The sequence below is a fragment of the Pinus tabuliformis genome, chromosome 8 (genome assembly GCF_031772625.1).
Source record: "Pinus tabuliformis cultivar Carrire ecotype Pingquan chromosome 8, CPIR1, whole genome shotgun sequence".
In the NCBI taxonomy this organism is placed as follows: Eukaryota; Viridiplantae; Streptophyta; class Pinopsida; order Pinales; family Pinaceae; genus Pinus; species Pinus tabuliformis.
Window position 1 is genome coordinate 1,055,510,232 of NC_142294.1, and position 19,893 is coordinate 1,055,530,124.

Sequence of the window (19,893 nt, forward strand, 5' to 3'; positions counted from 1 at the left end):
AGAGGATAATGTTGTTGAATACTTTGTCAATCGAAAATGTGAGATTGGAATGTATGAAGGAGTTATATGAAGAGGATGCATATTTTGCATAAGCGTATAAGGCATGCAAGGCACATATTGATAGAAATCCATATTTGGACTTCCACATCCAAGAAATATTCTTGATTAAGAATCAAAGTTTGTACATCCCATGTAGATCGTTGTGGCTAAATCTAGTTAAATGAATGCATAGAGGAGGTTTAGGTGGACATTTTGGTGTTACAAGACCAAAAATTTGTTGAAGGAAAGATACTTATGGCCCAATATCAATAGGGATGTTAAGAAATTTGTTGAGAAATGTAGGATTTGTCAGTTAACAAAAGGAAGGAGTTAACAAATAGGGTTATATGTGTCATTTCTAGTACCCAAGAGGCCATGGGATGATGTAAGTATGGACTTCATTTTGGAACTAACTCGAACATAGAGAGGCCATGATTCAAAAACTAGGGTTATATGCGCCATTGCTACTACCTAAGAGGCCATGTGAAGATGTAATTATGGAATTCATTTTTGAAATGCCTAGAATAAAGGGATGTCATGATTCTATGATGGTTGTAGTAGATAGGTTTTGAAGATGAAACATTTCATAACATGCAAGAAAACTAATTATGCTATTGAAATGGCTATTTTTTTCTTTCAAGAAATTGTGAGATCACATGTATTACCAAGGAGTATCACTTCTAATCAAGATACAAGATTCCTTAGACATTTTTGGAGGGTACTTTGGAAGAAAATGGGCTCTAAGTTGTTGTACATTTATGCGTACCATAAACAAATGGACAGAAAGGTTGAGGTGGTTAATAGGAGCCTTCAGAATTCGTTGAGAAGTTTGAGTGAAGAAAATCAGGAGAATGGGATTTTGTTTTGGCCCAAATTGAATTCACTTACAATGCTTCAATCAATAAGTCTATTAGAAAGAGTTCATTTCAAATTATTTATGGAAAGTCATTGAGGGGAGTTGTGGATTTGGTTAAGTTTCCAAATATAGTGAATAGAAAGAGTGTTGATGCAAGTGAGTTTGCATAGAATAGGTAAAACTAAGGCTACAACAAAACAATTCTAGATATAAGCGAGGAGAAAATGTGTGAAGAAGACAAAAGGATTTTGAAGAAATAGACCTGGTGATGGCACATTTAAAGAAATAAAGATTACCCATAGGTATGCATAGTAGACCCAAGTTTAGGAAAATTGGACCATGTCAAATCCTGAAGAATATTTCTGATAATGCATATAAGTTGGAGTTATGGAAGAATTTTGACATTTCCCTGATATTCAATTTTTTTGACTTGTATGAGTTCCATAAAGTAGAAGGGGATGATGAATAAGGCACTTTAGATGAGTGGAAGGAACAATTTCCCATTAATCTAGCTGAAGTATTAGAGCCAATCTTGACAAAGAAGGTCAACAAAAGCACTCAGAATAAGGAGTATTATGAATATTTGGTCAAGTGGAAAAATAAAGGTTTCAAGGATGCATCATGGGTTTATGAAGAGGAATTGACACACATATGAGGGCTTACCTCCTCTATTACATAGAAAATTGCATCCATATGAGCTATAAGCTCATGTTTTCTTACCAAGGATGTAAGATTTGGGAGCATTTTGGCCTAGAATAATTCATATAGACTGACATTCAGTTAGTAGTATAGCGGACGAATTAAGAGCGTTGTAGCTCTGACTTGCTACTACACTATTGAAACTTAGCCTTGCTATGAGTGCTACAACTCCACCTTGCTATTATAGTGTTGTAACTATGCCTTGTTGTTACAGTGTTGTGACTCCACCTTGTCATGATAATGTTGCGACTCCACCTCACTGTTACAATGCTACAACTCTACCTTGTTATTATAGTGTTGGAACTCCCCCATTTTCATGACAATGTTGTGACTCCACCTTACTATTATAGTGCTACAACTTCACCTTGCTGTGACAATATTACAAATTTTCCTTGATGTTGTAGTGTTGTGACTCTGCCTTGCTGTTATAGTGTTGCAACTCTGCCTATTGTTATAATACCACAACTCTGCTACAACATTAAGTATCATAACTTGTTGTGATTCCACATGTCTTATGGGTCTTTATGAAAATTTTTTGGGACACCTATGTGATCTAGGTGGATATCGGTGGACACCCACCTATTCCAGTAACTTACAACACAATTTTCCTATTTTGGCAATTTTTATGTCTTGAACTTTTAGAGCCTTTTTAAGGCCCTAAATGATTTTTTTTTTGGGAAATGGGTTTATGAAAATTATAAAATTCCATTGACAGTAAAAAATTGTACTCCTCTGATAGACCTTTCCAATGGGCTATCATGCACGCTAAATGAAGATCATATGCCAAAGTTACGACCCTAAGATGTTGAGGTTCCAACATACCCCATCGGGGCCCATAAGCCTTTCGTGCTTCATCTCCTAGGGTTAGGTTTTTTTATGTTTATGGTTTCTCATTGCTTCTTCACAATAAAAAGACCTCAAAAGCCTCATTGTAACAGAGTTCAAAAGGGCGTGGCCATCGCATCTCTTCTCAGAGATAAGCTAACACCATTTGGGCTAGTTTGCTTTCATTCTGCATGTATATAGTTTCAACATTTTCCATTTATTAATTGAAGTTGAGTTTCACTAATCTCTATGTTTTGGTTTTAAATTTGTAATTCATTTTCATTCCCTTCATAAATTAGGAACACTACGTGAGGAAATAATAACTAGTTTGGGAAACAGATGAAGTTGAACTATTGTGACTGTTCAACTTCCAAATTGTTATTTAAGAGAAATGAATAAATGGAGGATTGAGGGAGAGGAGAAGGAAAGGGTAGAAGAAATCTAGAGGCAAAAAAAGGAATGAAGGAATAGAGAGAAGATGAACATCCAGGTGCATTTTTTGGTGAAATATGTGATGTGTATGCAAAGTAAGAATGTACACAGATTATAAAAATAAATTGGTGGTTATATGAATAAGAAATAAAATTGGTTGTTGTCTCTTATCTTTTTTCTTTTAACTCTCAATTTATCACTGCGTTGTTAGTTTTTAAATTTTATTAAAACCAACATACAAATAATTGTGCACTCTATGGACATAAATCAAATTCCTATAATAATTATATAGCCACCTACATCATTAAAAAAAAAAAAAAACTATTATAATAAGAAATTTTATCAATAAAAATAAATGAATGCATATGGTCAATTCATAATGTCACCCTATAGATGCGAATCCCAAGAAATATCATGACATTTGTTTTATTATCTATTTCCCCAATCATATTACATGGGCCTTTATAGTTGATCTTTCCCAAATGATCCTTTGGGAAAATCAACCTGTACACATATGGAAGAAACCTACATTATTAATGTATCCCTTGTTGTGTTGAGAGGCACAGTTTACAACCCAATATGAGGGTGTTGTGTAATTTCGTTTGTGCTCAACCTTGAGTTGACACATTTCCCTTTTAAAATAAAATAAAATAGTACTCTAAATAAAAAAACAATGTTGCTCTAATAGAAAAATGAATATACATATTTAGTTGCTTTTAATTAAAAACATTATAAAAATCAATAATTCCATGTTCATTATGCTCGCTATTACAAGCTAGTATAAAGGAGATGCGATAAAAATATTTCACTTTCACTCTTTCAATCATAAACAAAATATTTTGATGTCTATATTAAATAAATAAATAAAATTGTATTTACCTTATAAATATTTCAATATAAAACCTAAATAAACTATTTGAATATCTATATTAATTAATATATTTTAATATCAACTTCACACACACACACACACACACAGCGAGAGCAATATTATAAGTGTGTGTATCAGCGATATTAAAATATTTCAATGCCCATAAGGAAAAAGTGATTAAAATAAAATAATTTAATTACTTTTTAATAATAGAGAAATTTGTAATTCATTCCATTCTTAAAATAAAAATGATATGTAAAATTAAAAAAATATTATTAATAATAAAAATATTCAACGTAGGTCATAAATAAAATATCTCATTATCTAAAGTTAAGTAATATTGATGTGTATCTAAAAATATATTAATAAAAAAACATTTTAATATGAATAATGGATACATAAATCCATTTTAAAGAGTGATTAAATCTCTTTGAGGTGCAAACCCTTTTTAAAGTTTTCTACTCTAAAATAGTTTAAATATAAAGAGAATTGAGCCCTCTCAGTGCTTGGTAGATCTGTGGTTAAGACAGATCTATACTAGTACATACAAGTGTAATGATAAGATGAAACTCGAAGTCTCCATGGTGAATATATTATCCTGCAAATATTAAATTATTAACATTGGCATGATAATTTTTATCCATGTACGAAAGACAAATCATTCACATTTCCATCATAATTTTTATCCATGTACATATATAAAATATCTATGAATTATTAAATAACAGGGTCCTTACCCCATTTAATCCTAATAATCAATATGCTTAAAATTGTGCATATATTATTGTATCATTATAGATTAGAGAGTAAGAGTAGGTTAGTGAGGTAAAAAAAATATCGGTTTGTATTAGGAGGATATAATCTATGAGATGTAAATTAATTGTTTTGTGTGGGGTTTAGTCTTACTAGGTCATAGGTTCAAATCTCAATGGGGAGGGGTTGAGGATGGGAGCCATTTTTGGGGAATTAAATTATCCGAATGGGAGTCCAAGATCCACTGAGCTTCACACAATCTCAGTGATAACTTCCCACTGGTGGACAAATTGTTCTTCTATGCATCATTGAAGTTGATCCCGACCTAGACTCAACCTTGTTTGATGAAAGGAAAAATAGAAAGAAGAAGAAGAAGAAAGAAGATATTTAGATTTATAGGGATGATAGGGAGAGGCCACTCATTACATGTAAGTGGGAACAATTATATAAATGAGGAGGGTCTTTTTATTTCGCAAAATTGTAATTGCAATTTTTAAGAAAGATTTTTAAAATAAAAGATAAAAGAGTTTAAAGAAATATAGAATATAAAAATGGGTAGGGTATTAAAGGATGGCTTAAATAAATAGAGAATAACTTTTTTTTATAGGCCAAAAATTTCTATTAATTCAAATCAGAAGTACATCTAGAAAAGTTGTTAGGAAAAAGTCTTCCAGCCTCACTCCTACTGGATTTGTCGGCCAAAGATAGTAGAAAAACCACATTAACAAAAGACAAGAGAATTTAATATATGACCATATGAAAATAACCTAATAAGACCAAAAAACTCCTAGGATTTGAATACAACCAATGATCATCCCTGGTCTGAGGAATTAACTGGATCTAGATTGTTTGGATTGGCGTTTGGTGATGGAGGAGGAATAAAAGAAAAATGCACATGTCCTTCCATATGTTTTATTCATCCTTCCAACTGATCCGTATTTTCATAGATCATCCTATGTCCACGCTGAAGAGTGGCCAATCGATCCTGCATATGCCATTAGTTGCTATGCAAGTCATGCATGAAACCAATGAATTCATTCCTATAATCGTTTCGATCATGTACAAGCTAGTCTAGTAGTAATATGATGTGTTGAAGATGGTTGTCCAGAGAATCAAATGGAGGTGGAAGTTCAATTCTATCATGGGAATGTGCTGGATTCGGGTCCAACTCTTCCCCCAAATCTCGATTGTCTAGGTGGTGTTTTTCCCTTTGGCCATGTGGCCCTATACCCTGAAAAACCCTCTTGCATTAGCACTGCATGGAGACAGTATTAGTGAACACATGCTAGTTATCTAAAGCTTTCCCCTGAATAATCCAACCCCTCCAATGCCCTCCGACTTTAGCTTCCTTCCAGAATCTAGTGCCACCTAAGCACTTCAAGCAACAACCCCACTCATTACCAATTAATTTCTGACCAACGTCCCTCCTCCCACAACTTGCACACTGATGTCTTCCTCTCACACCGACTCCAACTTTTATGACCCCTTCGACCTCCTATCGCAACAGAGATTGCTTCCCCCTAAATCTAGGGTATAATGGCTGAAGCATCTCGTAGAGAAAACAAGGCTTTCAAATCACCTCATGTTGTCCCAGAGTCTTTTAGGATTACATATGGATGATGGAAGATGTACACCCTCAAGTAAATGCTCTAAACTTCCAGGAAATATAAAGTGAAGGCCAAAGGCTACCGTAGTCTCTGACTCCCTGAAATTACGCTTTGTAAAAAATAAGAAAGATACTACATGATAAACGAGCCTACTAGTTATACCAATAGGCCTAGAATCCTTCTCTAGTTCCCAAAACACCACATAACATGGTGTTTACTACCCTTAGCCTCTAGGGCACACTATAATCCTCCACCACCAGAATCCTCTATAGTACCTAAGGGATAACCCACGCCCATGCCCCACCTCTGACACCATGAATACATAGAAGATGGACTAGGGGGAGTGCCTCTTGCCCAGATCCCAAATTTGTTTGATATTAACTAGTGAAATACATTTGTAGTTAGCACAGGAAGCTGCCTTAATTCATTTCCAAATGATCATAGCTCAAGGAGTAAGTAATGACACTAATAGAATGCCTCTATGCGCAATCAAACTACCAACTTCTCCCATCACCTTCACTCCTCATTAATCACCCTTCCAAGTGGAAGTGGGTAGCGAGGCCCTGTTTGTCCCTTCCATATCATTGGTATTCACCCCCATCAGGGAAAATATAGAAAACTTTATTAAAATTATTTTCTATAAATAAGAAAATAAATATAGTATAGTAATAATATGTGGTATTTCATGGGTTGATGGTGAGTTGAACACATATTTAGCTGAGGCAATGGATTCATTGAAGGCATAGTTTAAAGAGATAATTTTTAAGTCTTTTTTTTGTAATTTGGTGACATAATTTTTAGCGAGATCATACTGTTACATCATTTAAATTGCATTTTTGAATGCATATTTTAATTCAGTGCCCTATAAAATCTTTGTCACATCACAATGTTCCATCATTTAAATTACATTTGTGAATGTATATCTCGATTCAGCTTACTAGAATGAAAAACACAACAGCCAAATGATTAGAATGAAAAACACAACAGCCAAATCATTCAAGAAGAATCGGTTAGCTAAGAACATCTAAAACATACTAGTAAGAAAGTACTAGAGGTCAATTGCAAATTAGTTCATAGTTATTTGCATGGAATAAAAAATCAAAGATTCAAAGCTAACATCTGAGTCAATGCTAAGAAGTAGTTCATTAACATATAGCCAATATGAAAACAAACATGCACCCACAATAAATGTACTGGATAGTCATTACAAATACTATGAAGATGCACAAGAATCAATGCAACAATGAAATACTTCTTATTAATATATTGTAAATCAAGTAGAAGCCCCACAAGCCCATCAAAATCCAAAAGTGGAATTAGGGAAGTTCATATTACATCCAAACAAAACCCTAGCCTCACCATCACCTAGCCTAAAAGCTACTAAGAGCAAAGTGCTTTCAGCTCCCTAAGCACAAATAACTATTAAAAATGGTAGCACAACCCAATTGTAGAGAATGAAAGTATCCTTTCATTTATTATGAATGAGAATGCTCAAATGAATATTGAGAGATTGGGAGGAGTATACATCCTAGAAATGTTGATTTCATTTTGATACCAAAGTTGCTACATCAATTTCAGTACTACGACTCCAATCTTGCTACCAATTGGGTAAGAACCTCCTTCTTAGTAAGTCACATAAATGTTTTCTCACCCTTCTTATTCCATAATGCTATGGAACTATTAAGATTACAAGAATTTATCTCTATTATGTTTGCAGGGTCCAATGAAGAACTCAACCCCATGATGTCTCCGTTATAGGATTCCCATTTGTGGTTTACTTTATTATGACCAAGCATGGTCCACGGTTATTTAAGATTGCTAACTGGCTCATTTCTTTCATCTCAGATTCAGATGCATTGTGCATTTCAATAACATTTTCCTTTATGAAAGTAGAAAATAGAACAAGCTCTTTCTGAAAAAACTCATGTAGCTTCGAAGCCAATGCACATTAAGTATTGTAGTGTCCTCATCCAAGAAAATTTTCCCAAAAACCAGGTCATAAAATCGATCGAGAAGGGGAATTATTGTTCTTTTGCCCGAGTTTGATGCTCCCACTACAACAACATCTTGAACGCCCTGCACCTTGAGACTGTGATTTCTCCAAACCATCACATATGGACAAGTCAAATAATGGAAACAAACATTTTTAGATTGAAGCATTTCATACACATTAGGAAGCTTCAACCTAGAGGCATCATTCAAACGATTTCAAAACTGAAATCAATGACTTGTGCCATTTCAAAATATATAAAGCCAGTCTCAAAGTTTTAACTAATGCAAATAAAAAGATCATGTACTATTTTAAGACTTTGAACACCCTTTTTTCATCCCTATTTGTAGTCATGGCTATGAAGCCTCTCCAGTAAGCTAGCCCGTGAACGACCATGGAGAGATCTTGTTCTAATTGTGTTTGGAAACTCTAATTTGAAACTTCGCAACTCGACAACTCTAGTACCTAGTTCTTTTTGGTACACCTCAGTATGTTGCATAGGAAAACCTTATAGCATTAGGGAGGATGTGTGAGTATCAAAATATTGAATTTGACAACACACTATAACAATTGCTACATCAGTGAGTTTTCAATGTTTAAATATGACAACAAAACATAATTATGGGTAAAATTTGTAAATTATTGTTAGTTAGTTTTTGTAATGGGATTCATAATGAGAAGGAGTTATGTAATAGAGGAGAAGTCCATATTAATTGGGATGGCCAGAGAGGCTTGTATGATGGAGATTCATTTTTTATTAATAGAAGTTTCCAATCCCTTGCCTCGTGGATGTTTCCTTGATACCTTTTCAAGGTGGTAGGTTTTACCACGTAAAAAACATCTTGTGTTAATGTGTGATTTAATTGTCAATTTTAATGCAGTTTTTTGCCATGTTTAAATATTGAATAAATCTTACAGACCCAACAATTGGTATCAAAGCATGAGTTGAAAGGTGATGCTCCTGTCGTATTTGTAAGTCGCCGATTGTGAAGGGAAAAGAAAGCCCACTGTGGAATAACGCATAGAAGCAAGAGACGTTGAAGGAGGAAGCCCTCTGTTTCTACTGCGGAAAACAGAAGAGACGACAGTGAAGGAGAAATAAACCCATGAGGAAACCCAACAATAACCCAACCACTGTCGTGGATGAAGAGGAAGAGTCGTTAGTCAAGGGGCTGAGGTTGTTGGAAAGAGCCACTCATTTTGTTGAATGAGAAGAGGGACACCTGCTGCCGTTGCGGAGAAAGGAAGCCATTGTTGTTGTCGTTGAGAAAGGAAGAATCCATTGTTTGAAGTTTGTCTCTTTTTTTTAAAGAAGGTTGGGTAGCATCTGTCGAAGCATAAAAGAGTAGATAGCCCCCTGTCACATCAGAAAGAAGCAGAAAACACTCTCAAGATGAATTGATTTTTTTTAAATCCAGGTAATTTATTTATTTTTTACAACAGAAACAAAGATATAATTTTTTTTAAAATTGGAGTAGGGAAATTCTGAACTGAGGATGAGGAATATGAGTAGGGTTTGTTAAAAAATATTTTTTTTTCTCTTTCTGAAATTCTAAACAAAAAGGATACAAAAAAATAGAACAGGGTTTGAAGTTGTTTGTGGAAGTTATGGAGAGGGAACAAAATCAGTTTTTTTTTTAAGAAATCAAAGGAAATTAAATTGTTAAACCCTAGATGAAAGTAGAAAGTGAACTAATAAAACCTAGAAAGAAAATATAGAAATACAATTTTATTAACTCTATGGAAGACATGGAAAAAATGACAAATGCAAAGTTCGAGGTGGAGAAATTCACTGGCAAGAACAACTATTCTTTATGGAAATTGAAATTTAAGGATTTGCTTGTGCAACAAGGGTTGCACAAAGCATTAGACGGGGTGAAGAATAAACCTGCTAGCATGACATATTCAGACTGGGAGGACTTGATGCCCGAGCTCTCAGTACCATTAGGTTATGCCTGGAAGATGAAGTTCTCTTCAACATCATTGAGAGAGTATAACTGCAGGTTTGTGGGAAAAATTGGAAACATTATATATGACCAAACCATTAACCAACAAAATTTATCGAATAAGACAATTGTACAGTCTTCAGATGAAAGAGGGTACAAAAATTGTAGAACATTGAAATGTTTTTAATACACTTATTTGCCAATTGTTAGATATGGAAGTTAAAATTTAGGAAGAAGACAAAGCTATAACCTTGTTTTGTTCTCTGCCTGAGTCAAGGGACCACTTCATAACATCAATCAGTTTGAGCACTGCTGATTCTTTGTAATTTGAATCAGTTGTGGGAGCTTTGTTATCTGAAGAAGTATGGAGGAAATCAAGTATCGAAACATCTGCATCACAAGCCATGGTAGCCAGAGGACGGTCAAAGGAAATAGGGGATAAAACAAGGGGTTATTCCAGGTCTAAATCAAAGGGTAAAAAGTGTAAGGCCAAATGGTGGTACTACAACAAAATTGGACACCTCAAGAAATACTATTGGAAATGAAAGGAGTCTGAAAACCCAAAGAAGGAAGCAAATCAAGTTGATTTAGGTATGATTGATGAAGTTTTATCTACTGATGAATTAGTTATGGTAGATGAAACTTTACTTGTACGTAATGTCTTTCAGAATTTTGAAAATTGGTTGTTAGACTTTGGTGCTTCTCATCACATGAGTCCACACAGAAATTGGTTCACATCATATGAAGATGTTAATGGTAGTTCTGTGTTTAAGGGTAATAATATATCTTTCCAGACTGTTGGGATGTGAAATATCAAGATTAAAATGTATGATAATACAATTAGAAAATTAACTAATGTTAGACATGTACCTAAATTGAAGAAATTTTTGATTTCTTTGGGAGTGTTGGACTTGGATGGTTATAAGTTTACAGGTCAGAATGGAGTGTTGAAAGTCTAAAAAGGCACCCTAGTTGTTATGAAGGCATAAAAGGTCAAAAATATTTACAGACTCAAAGGAAGTATTGAGTTTAGTGAGGCAACAACTATGTCAGAGAATAAAGAAGAAGGTACTTGCCTATGGTATGAGAGATTGGGTCACATGAGCGAGAAAGGTCTTCAGGTACTGATGAACCGCAAATTGCTTTCTGATTTGAAATCCTTGAAGTTGGATTTCTGTAAACATTGTGTGTATGGAAAACAATGTAAACAAAGGTTTCAAACTGTAAGTCATAATAGTAAAGAAATTTTGGACTATACTTATTTTGATATGTGGGGACCATCTCCTATTGTATCTTATGGAGCTGCTTTATATTTCTTAACATTTATTGATGATTTCTCCCAAAAATTTTGGGTCTATATGTTGAAAATGAAAGTTGATGTATTTAATGTTTTTAAACAATTCAAAGAAATGGTGGAAAAGAAAACAGGAAAATCAATTAAATGTTTGAGAACTAATAATGGTGGTGAAATTACTTCTCTAGAATTTGAACAATACTGTAAGGAGAAGGAATTGTTAGACATAAAACTGATGTTTATACTCCTCAGAAAAATGGTGTTGTTGAACGTATGAGTCAAACTCTTATGGAAAGAGCCAGAAGTATGATCAACAATGCTAATCTGCAAAAGGAGTTGCGGGCAGAAGCAATATATACTGCTTGTTATTTAGTTAATAGATCACCTTCAGTTGCAATTAATTGTAAAATTTCTGAAGAAGTTTGGTTGGGTCAATCTTGTGATTATTCACATTTAAGGATTTTTGGTTGTGATGCCTATTCTCTTATTCCTAAAAATCAGTTTTCAAAATTAGATCCAAAATTGAAATGTTATGTCTTTGTTGGGTATGACTATGCGGTGAAAGGATACATGTTTTGGGATCCTACTTCACCTAAGATAGTCATTAGTAGAGATGTAACATTTGATGAATCTTCTCTTTTAAAATTAGATGATGAAAAAATTGCAGAGGAATAGGTATCACCAAATCAACAAATTCAGTTCAAGGCTAGATCTTTTTCAGAAAGTCGAAAGGAAGGAGAGACTTCTGGAGGAAAAGGCGAAGAAGATGAAAAAGAAATTGTTGAAGTTTCAGAACCAGTTTAGCAACCAGTCACTCTAAGAAGGTCTACAAGGGAAAGAAAAACACCCAAAAGGTATGAAGATTCTGCTTCATCTTTTGCATTGATTACTGAAGATGGGGAACCTTCTTGTTATTAGGAAGCAATGGATGATACATATAGTGGAAAATGGAAAAAATATATGGAAGAAGAAATGGATTCCTTAGCCAAGAACAATACCTAGGATCTTGTAGAACTTCCTGAAGGGAGAAGTGTTGGAAATGGGTCTTCAAATTGAAATGGAAAGTTGATGGAAGTATCGAGAGGTATACGGCAAGGCTGGTAGTGGAAGGGTATTCTCAGGTTGAAGGTATTGGCTTTCATGAGACTTTTTCACTAGTCGTAAAACTTGTTTGTATTCGTATTGTGTTTCTATTTCTACATGGTGATTTGGATGAAGAGATATATATGGAAAAACCAGAAGGTTTTGTACAAGGTCGCAATAGAAGATTTGTTTGCAAGCTCAAGAAATCATTGTATGGCCTCAGATAGTCTCCCAGGAAATGGTACAAGAAGTTTGACTCCTTCATGGTGAGCTAGAACTTTATTAGAAGTGAGTATGATCATTGTGTATACTTCAAGAGTTTCAGTGGAATATTCGTTATATTGGTTTTGTATGTTGACGATATGCTTATTGCAAGCAAAAGCGTGGAAGAGATAAATAGGTTAAAGGCTTAGCTTTCTAGGATGTTTGATATGAAGGATCTTGGAGTGGAAAAACATATCTTGGGCATGGAGATACACCGAGACAAAAAAATGGAAAACTTTGGTTATCACAGCAAAAGTATGTGGAAAGAGTACTTGAAAAGTTCGGTATGAACAATGTGAAACCTATTAATGTTCCATTAGCTTCTCATTTTAAACTTTCTTCGGTTTTGAGTCCTAGAACTGATGAAGAAAAGAAGTATATGGCTCATGTACCATATGCAAATGTTGTAGGAAACTTAAAGTATGTGATGGTATCTACAAGACCTGACATTTCACATGTAGTTGGAGCTTTCAGCAGGTTCATGGAAAATCCAGGTGAAGAACATTGGCAAGCAATGAAACGGGTGCTTCAATATTTAAGAGGCACACGTGACCATTGCATCATATTTAATGGTAGTGAAGGATCAGTCTGCAGATATGTGGATGCTAACTATACAAGTGATTTGGACAAAAGGAAGTCTACTACATGTTATGTCTTTACTCTTGCAGGTGGAGAAATTAGTTGGATGTCAAAGCTTCAAGAAACAATTTATTTTTACACCACCGAAGCAGAGTATATAGCTGCTTCAGATTCCAGTAAAGAAGCAATTTGGTTGAAAGCTCTACTTAATGAGATTGGGAGGATGCAGGAGAAAGTGAAAGTATTCTTTGATAGTTAGAGTGTTATTCATTTAGCTACAAATCCAGCTTATCACACCAAGACCAAGCACATTGATGTACGGTATCATTTTCTGAGACATGTGATCGGTAGCGTAAAAGTAGCTCTCAAGAAGGTCCATACACGAGAGAATTGTGCAGACATATTCACAAAGCCAATTACAGTAGAGAAGATGCAATGGTGTTTGACTTCTCTCGGTTTGTAGAAGAGATGATGAATGGGCATGGGCAAGGGATTAGAAAAATTGTTGTCAAGATGGAGTTTGTTGAAATATGACAAAAAAATGTAACTATGGGTAAAATTTGTAAATTACTGTCAGTTAGTTTTTGAAACTGGATTCATAACGAGAAGGAGTTATGTAACGGAGGAGAAGCCCATATTACTTGGGATGGCCCAAGAGGCTTATATGATGGAGATTCATTTTTTATTAATAGAATTTTCCAATCCCTTGTCCTATGGATGTTTCCTTGATACCCTGTCAAGGTGGTAGGTTTACCACGTAAAAAACATCTTGTGTTAATGTATGATTAAATTGTCATTTTTTATGCATTTTTTTGCCGTGTTTAAATATTGAATAACTTGTACAAACCCAACATTCAAGAGGCCAAGAAGCTGTTCTTCTCATGACTTCCACACATAGCATGGCGTTGAGAAATCCACCCATAGAAAAGGCAGACTAAACAGAAAATGCCCACAACACTGTACGCAACATATAGATGGAATATAATCTCTTAAGTTGAACCATGAAATAATAGCATCGCTAGATCTTGGTGGTATTTATGAAGAGAAGATATTATTCTACAAAACAAATAACTACATAGGAATCAGGCGTTTTCACAACATATCTTTAAGTCATGGCACAACATGTATCACACGTTTATATCATCACCTTATTACCAGCATCGAATACAACAATAGTGAGTATTCTCAGGAACTGAAGAGGCTTTTTAGTACATTTCTTGAATTCCCCTTGAGAACTTAGCATACCATAGTGTTCAATGGTACATTGTGAGGAGTTGGTCGCTTGATAGTATGGAATGGAGCCCTTAAAGAGCATTAGGCTACATAATGGCTAGCTAGGCATGGATTTAGGGTTAGGTATAGGGTGAGTGCACAAAACCTAACACTAAGAATACTTACCCTAACGCTTACAACATAGTCAATATTGCTTCTGCAACATTTTGAGAATTTCTATTTCATCGTTGAATGGCATCAAACCTCATGTTAGACTCCAAAATCCTTTTCACAATGAACAAGGAAAAATGCATCGACCATTTCATCTTAACTTACATGAACACTTCCTAAAATTATGGAAACCACTCTTCTAAGCTCCACAGTTATATTCAAAATGATTGTCAGTAGATCTATAATTTTAGGTACCATAACTATAAAATTTTGATGCCTAATAACAAAGCTAATCATTTTTATCCTCAATTTAACAGGTTTCTTGTCATTTAGATGCTTACTAGGACAACTTGGTATCTCAACATATCAAGTGCATCCTCCATTGTAAATGTGTTAATATCTTTGATATGCAAAACATTTGCACGATTTGGCATGAGCCCTTTTGTATCAACCCCTAGCTAAACGTAACACCCATACGAACCATGTTTTATAAAAAATTGTTAATTAGAATTGAGATCGTTACCAAGTATATTTGGTAGATTTAACTTTTAATGTATTTCTTTTGTTTATTTTAAAACTACAAACTGGGGGGAAGAAAAACTCCTGAACAATATTTACCTCACTTCCATGAATGCATACATCCTAGTAAAACAATAAAGGTGAGATCCTTGAAAAAAGAGGAGGCAGGGCAATCTCCCTACAATCACTGATAATCCTTCCTCCGTAAAATAATTCATGCAATATAATTATCAACCTTGGATGACATCTATATTGTGTCGTAACATTATTGGCTAATATCCCACTTCCACCAGTTGAAAAAATAGTGTCTTTAGTTTCAACATCCACCCTTCACAAAGATCTGATTCCCAAATAATGGTGGTGGCAACTGAGAAGGATCTCCAATAGCAATAAGTTTTATAACTGTATGAGGTAGGCGATACTATGTGAAAACCCTATCGCATGGTTTTTCCTTTAAACAGTTGGAGGTAGGTTCGCGAAAGTAGTTATTTTCTCAACTGTGTTAGCTAACATATTTGGGTCTGTAAGAAATAGTTCGCAGAACCAGTTAAGTTTGCAAGCATGATGCAAGTCTTTATTGTGTACACAACATGCAACAGTAACTTCTTCTTTTACAAAGTATTTACAAGCCATGTAATCTATCCCTTTTGTTGTTAGTTTAACTTCTTGTTGCCCGCTTAGAATAATACACATAAATTTTACACCATGAGTGGCTACATACTTATGCAGACGTTCCACAACATGCCATTCTTAATGTCCCTCTCCTGGCCGACAACCAAATCTTGGCATATGAATAGATTTTTGAATTTTGAAGGGCTGAGATGGAAACCTTTTCTATGTTGTAAAGATTCAATAGGTTACATGCCTTTTAGTTCTCAACACATCAACAAAATTTATCAAGTACTGCTTGTAGCTCTCGTGACCCTCTAGTCGTGCACAATGGTATTCTCTAGTAATAGACAAATTTCGTGTTCTCATGTATTAGCTTATTTCTTGATTCTTCTTGCATATTTTGTTGCACATTAACCTTCCACATTCAAGTGACTCTTTTTTTTAAGGGCCTTTTTGTAAAGTTTTTGTAGTCATTTCTTGTTTTTTTAGCTACATTTTTTAGGCTTCTACTTATGCATCGACATTTTTGGCTCCATCTTCCATTTTGAGAAATTGTTTTAAAGTCTACTTGTTGTTGGGTATGTGTTATATTATTTCCACGAATAGCTCTAGGTGTTGTTACATTGTGATGCATCATGAAACCCTCGTTCCACTTTCATACTTCCTTTAGACCAATACCCATTTTTTTTCTTTCTTTTCGTTCTTATGAATGAAGTTCTTCTCGACCATCCTAAGTTAAATGCTTGGGTCTAACTACTTTCCCCACAAACATCCTGGTTATGGAATCAAATCAGGTTGTTCCCATTTAATGAGGCATCCTAAGCACAAAATTTACATTTTGGTGGTATTTTCTCAGGGAATTCTATCATAAGTTTACCAATTCTATCTATAGTCAATACGGCTTATAACCTCCCGAGTTTCTTCTCACTAAACTCCCATTCATCAGTAATTAATGTAAAAATACTATCTCACCATGGCAGCCACATCTCTTCTACATGCAGATAAAATAAAACAACATTCTACTAAATACAATTTTGTTGATTAATCCCAACAACTAACATACTTATTACATCGTACAACATTAATTCCACGCAGAATATTAACTATTTCAGTTCAACGCATCGGAACCTAGCCAATTTGAATAAAATCATAGAGCACATAATAAAATTGAAATAAATCATCAGGGGAGTACTTGGAAGTTCACACATGCTCACCACCCAACCTAGAAATATTTCCTCTAGTTCACCCCCGAGCTGAGAATCCCTTTTGTTTTTTCCAAGAAATCAACAACCTCTGTTGCTTTCTTCAACATGTATTTAATACCTTGTTTTCATGATAAGGTTTCCATTAGCAGTGTCCCGCTTTTCTAGAACTTTTTATCCTTTGCCTAGGATTTTCCATTAAAACCCACCTTTCTCTCCCACGGTGCTTTTATGTTTTTCCCAAGCTTATCATCTTTCTCCATTTAAGAAAATTAATGGATCTTTCTCTCCCATCCATTAAGCTTATCCAAAATTTTATCTAGATTCCTTATCATGAAAGAATTACCCAATCTCATTTACCTATGAGATTATATTCTTTTGTTTTGGCAAGATTCTTGTTTCTAGGTGTCTCATTCCCAAGTAAATATGCTCTATTTATTTATTTATTAGAAATTATTCATTTACATAATTGTTCCTGTATTTTTCATGGATTTTCCACCATTCTAGTCAAAACAAGATTACAATAGCAATATTACATTCTCCTCCCCTTTTATTAACACCATCCTCAGTGTTTGCTATCTAATTCTGCATTTCCTTGAACTCTTGTTGGATAACATTCTACAACTTCCCTTCACATATCCAGGTAGTTTCCTTAGAAATACAATGTTTTGTTTGTACTTCAGCCTAGATTTGTTCTCTTCCAGAACCAGGTACGAAGGAGTTCGGTCCACCCGTCTCCTTCAAGTGCTACCTGTAACATTTGTTCAAGCACTAGTGTGAGATTTATCACGTTCACCTTTCTAAATTACTGCTACCCAAAAATAAAATATGATGAGCTTTATTTTAACTAATAAAAAGCTTTTGCAATTTTCTCAATATTTCTTATTTTGACTTCCCTTGAGTTTCTAATAGCAGAAAGGAAAATTCCCATTTTTCTAGTATGTGTGTACTCATGCTCTACGCTTGCTTCTTGCAGTTCTTCTGCAGTCATCATCTCAATTCACATGCATTCCAAGCACCATGATATTAGTAACTTTAATATATTATCATAACGCTACCATAATTCCTTTTCATTCTTCTTATTCACACTATATCTAATGTCATGCATATGATCTATCGTAAAACTCGAAATAGAACTTTTCATATTATTTCTCCGAAAGTCGTGGTAATTACTCAACTAATTTTTTTAGTTTGTTTATCAATATGCATCTAGCATGTGTGTTTCAGTTCATGATAGTTTATTTCTATTAGTTTTATGCTTCACGTGGACTTAGTCAATCCCGATGAAGTTATTTTGTTACATATTTCCATGCCCTTCTAGAAATAATTGAAGGTATAAGGCTATTTACAATCTAGATACTTAAGGAGTATCTTGATACATTTGATCTTCATGGTTAACAATGAATTGCCTTATGCATACCATGAACCCTTCTAGACTTCGCCATTCTTATGTGCTTCTATTTCCATTTTCTAATTTAGTTCAAATATTTTCTTCCTTTATCTGGATTGTACCCTTTTACTTATTTTTATTTAACTATTTTGCCATTTGATTTGGCTATTCAGTTGATCTAAAGGTACCAGTATTTCTATTTCCAGTGGTTTATGGTCATCATTTTTTTTTCAATCACACAGTCACAATGTGGTTATCCACATTTCTCTACTGCATCTTTCAGTCTATATATATATATATATATATATATATATATATATATATATATATATATATATATATATATTCGAAGTGACAAACATATCCATAGTTGTGCATGTTGCAACATTTCTGAAACAAATATACTTTAGACATTGTTCATAAATTGAAATTTAGCATGACTCAACCCTACTTGTTACCGAGTTATGTATCCACCACTGGCTACCTATTGTGATTCCTATTTTTAAAAATGAATATGATGGTATACTACATACTATGTGCATTTCATCCATACCCAACAACTCTTAATGCAGAGTTGAACAAGATCAGTAACAACATCATTGTACCATATATGATGTTCATATAATCACTCACCTAGTTGTATGACCATTGTTATATGTGACACAAAAAATAACGAATGGCATTTCCACCTTGCTCATATCAAGGTACTATCTTTAGCAATCTAGATGGTTCATATGATGTCATTAGTTGTTCCTTTTTATATTTAAGCAGATTCGGTGGTTGTTATCTTATCATCAAAGCAACTTTTAATGGGACTTAGCTATGTCCACTTTTTATTTTTTTTTTTTGATTTTAGAATACAAGTTGAAATCATTTCCTTCATATTACTACAATTTTGAAGTTTCTTATATTCTTATTAGGAGCTAATGGGTTGTACCACTGTGACTTGTGTACCTTTAGGTGTAGAGCACCTTACTCACCATTCTCATATCTGGTTGGTGGTATCCCAAGGTAACTTAATCAACCAATTCCTATAGGCTGCCAATGTTTTCTTAGGTATACCCTTGTTTTTAACTTGATGGTTTATGTATCTGCTCAAATTATTATGCATTGTAGGCAATTTCTAGTCTTCATTTTCCTTACAGAAGTGTTTTTAACCCCCCTTTTCTTCGTAGAATGCGAATTTTCCATAAAACATGTTACTAATTTTGGTGACTTTGTCCCTTGTTCAGCCTTATACATATCTCACCACCTATCCTAAGCTGATCTTCTCTATACTACTCGGGATTGCAAGTGATAATAACCCTAACATGTATACATGATTTTGGGTTAGTTTAGACGAAAACTTTTGCAATCTACTCCCAAGACACACAATTTTCTTAGTCGTAGTGCCCAAAAATGATGTCTTATTCATTGCACCATTTAGCCTTTATTAACATAAAAAGTGGATCACATCCTCTGCTTATACATACCCTTAGTTGGGTTGGAAAATAATGGTTATTAATTAGAGGTCTCGTATCACAAGTACAAGAAGTTATTTTTGCATCAT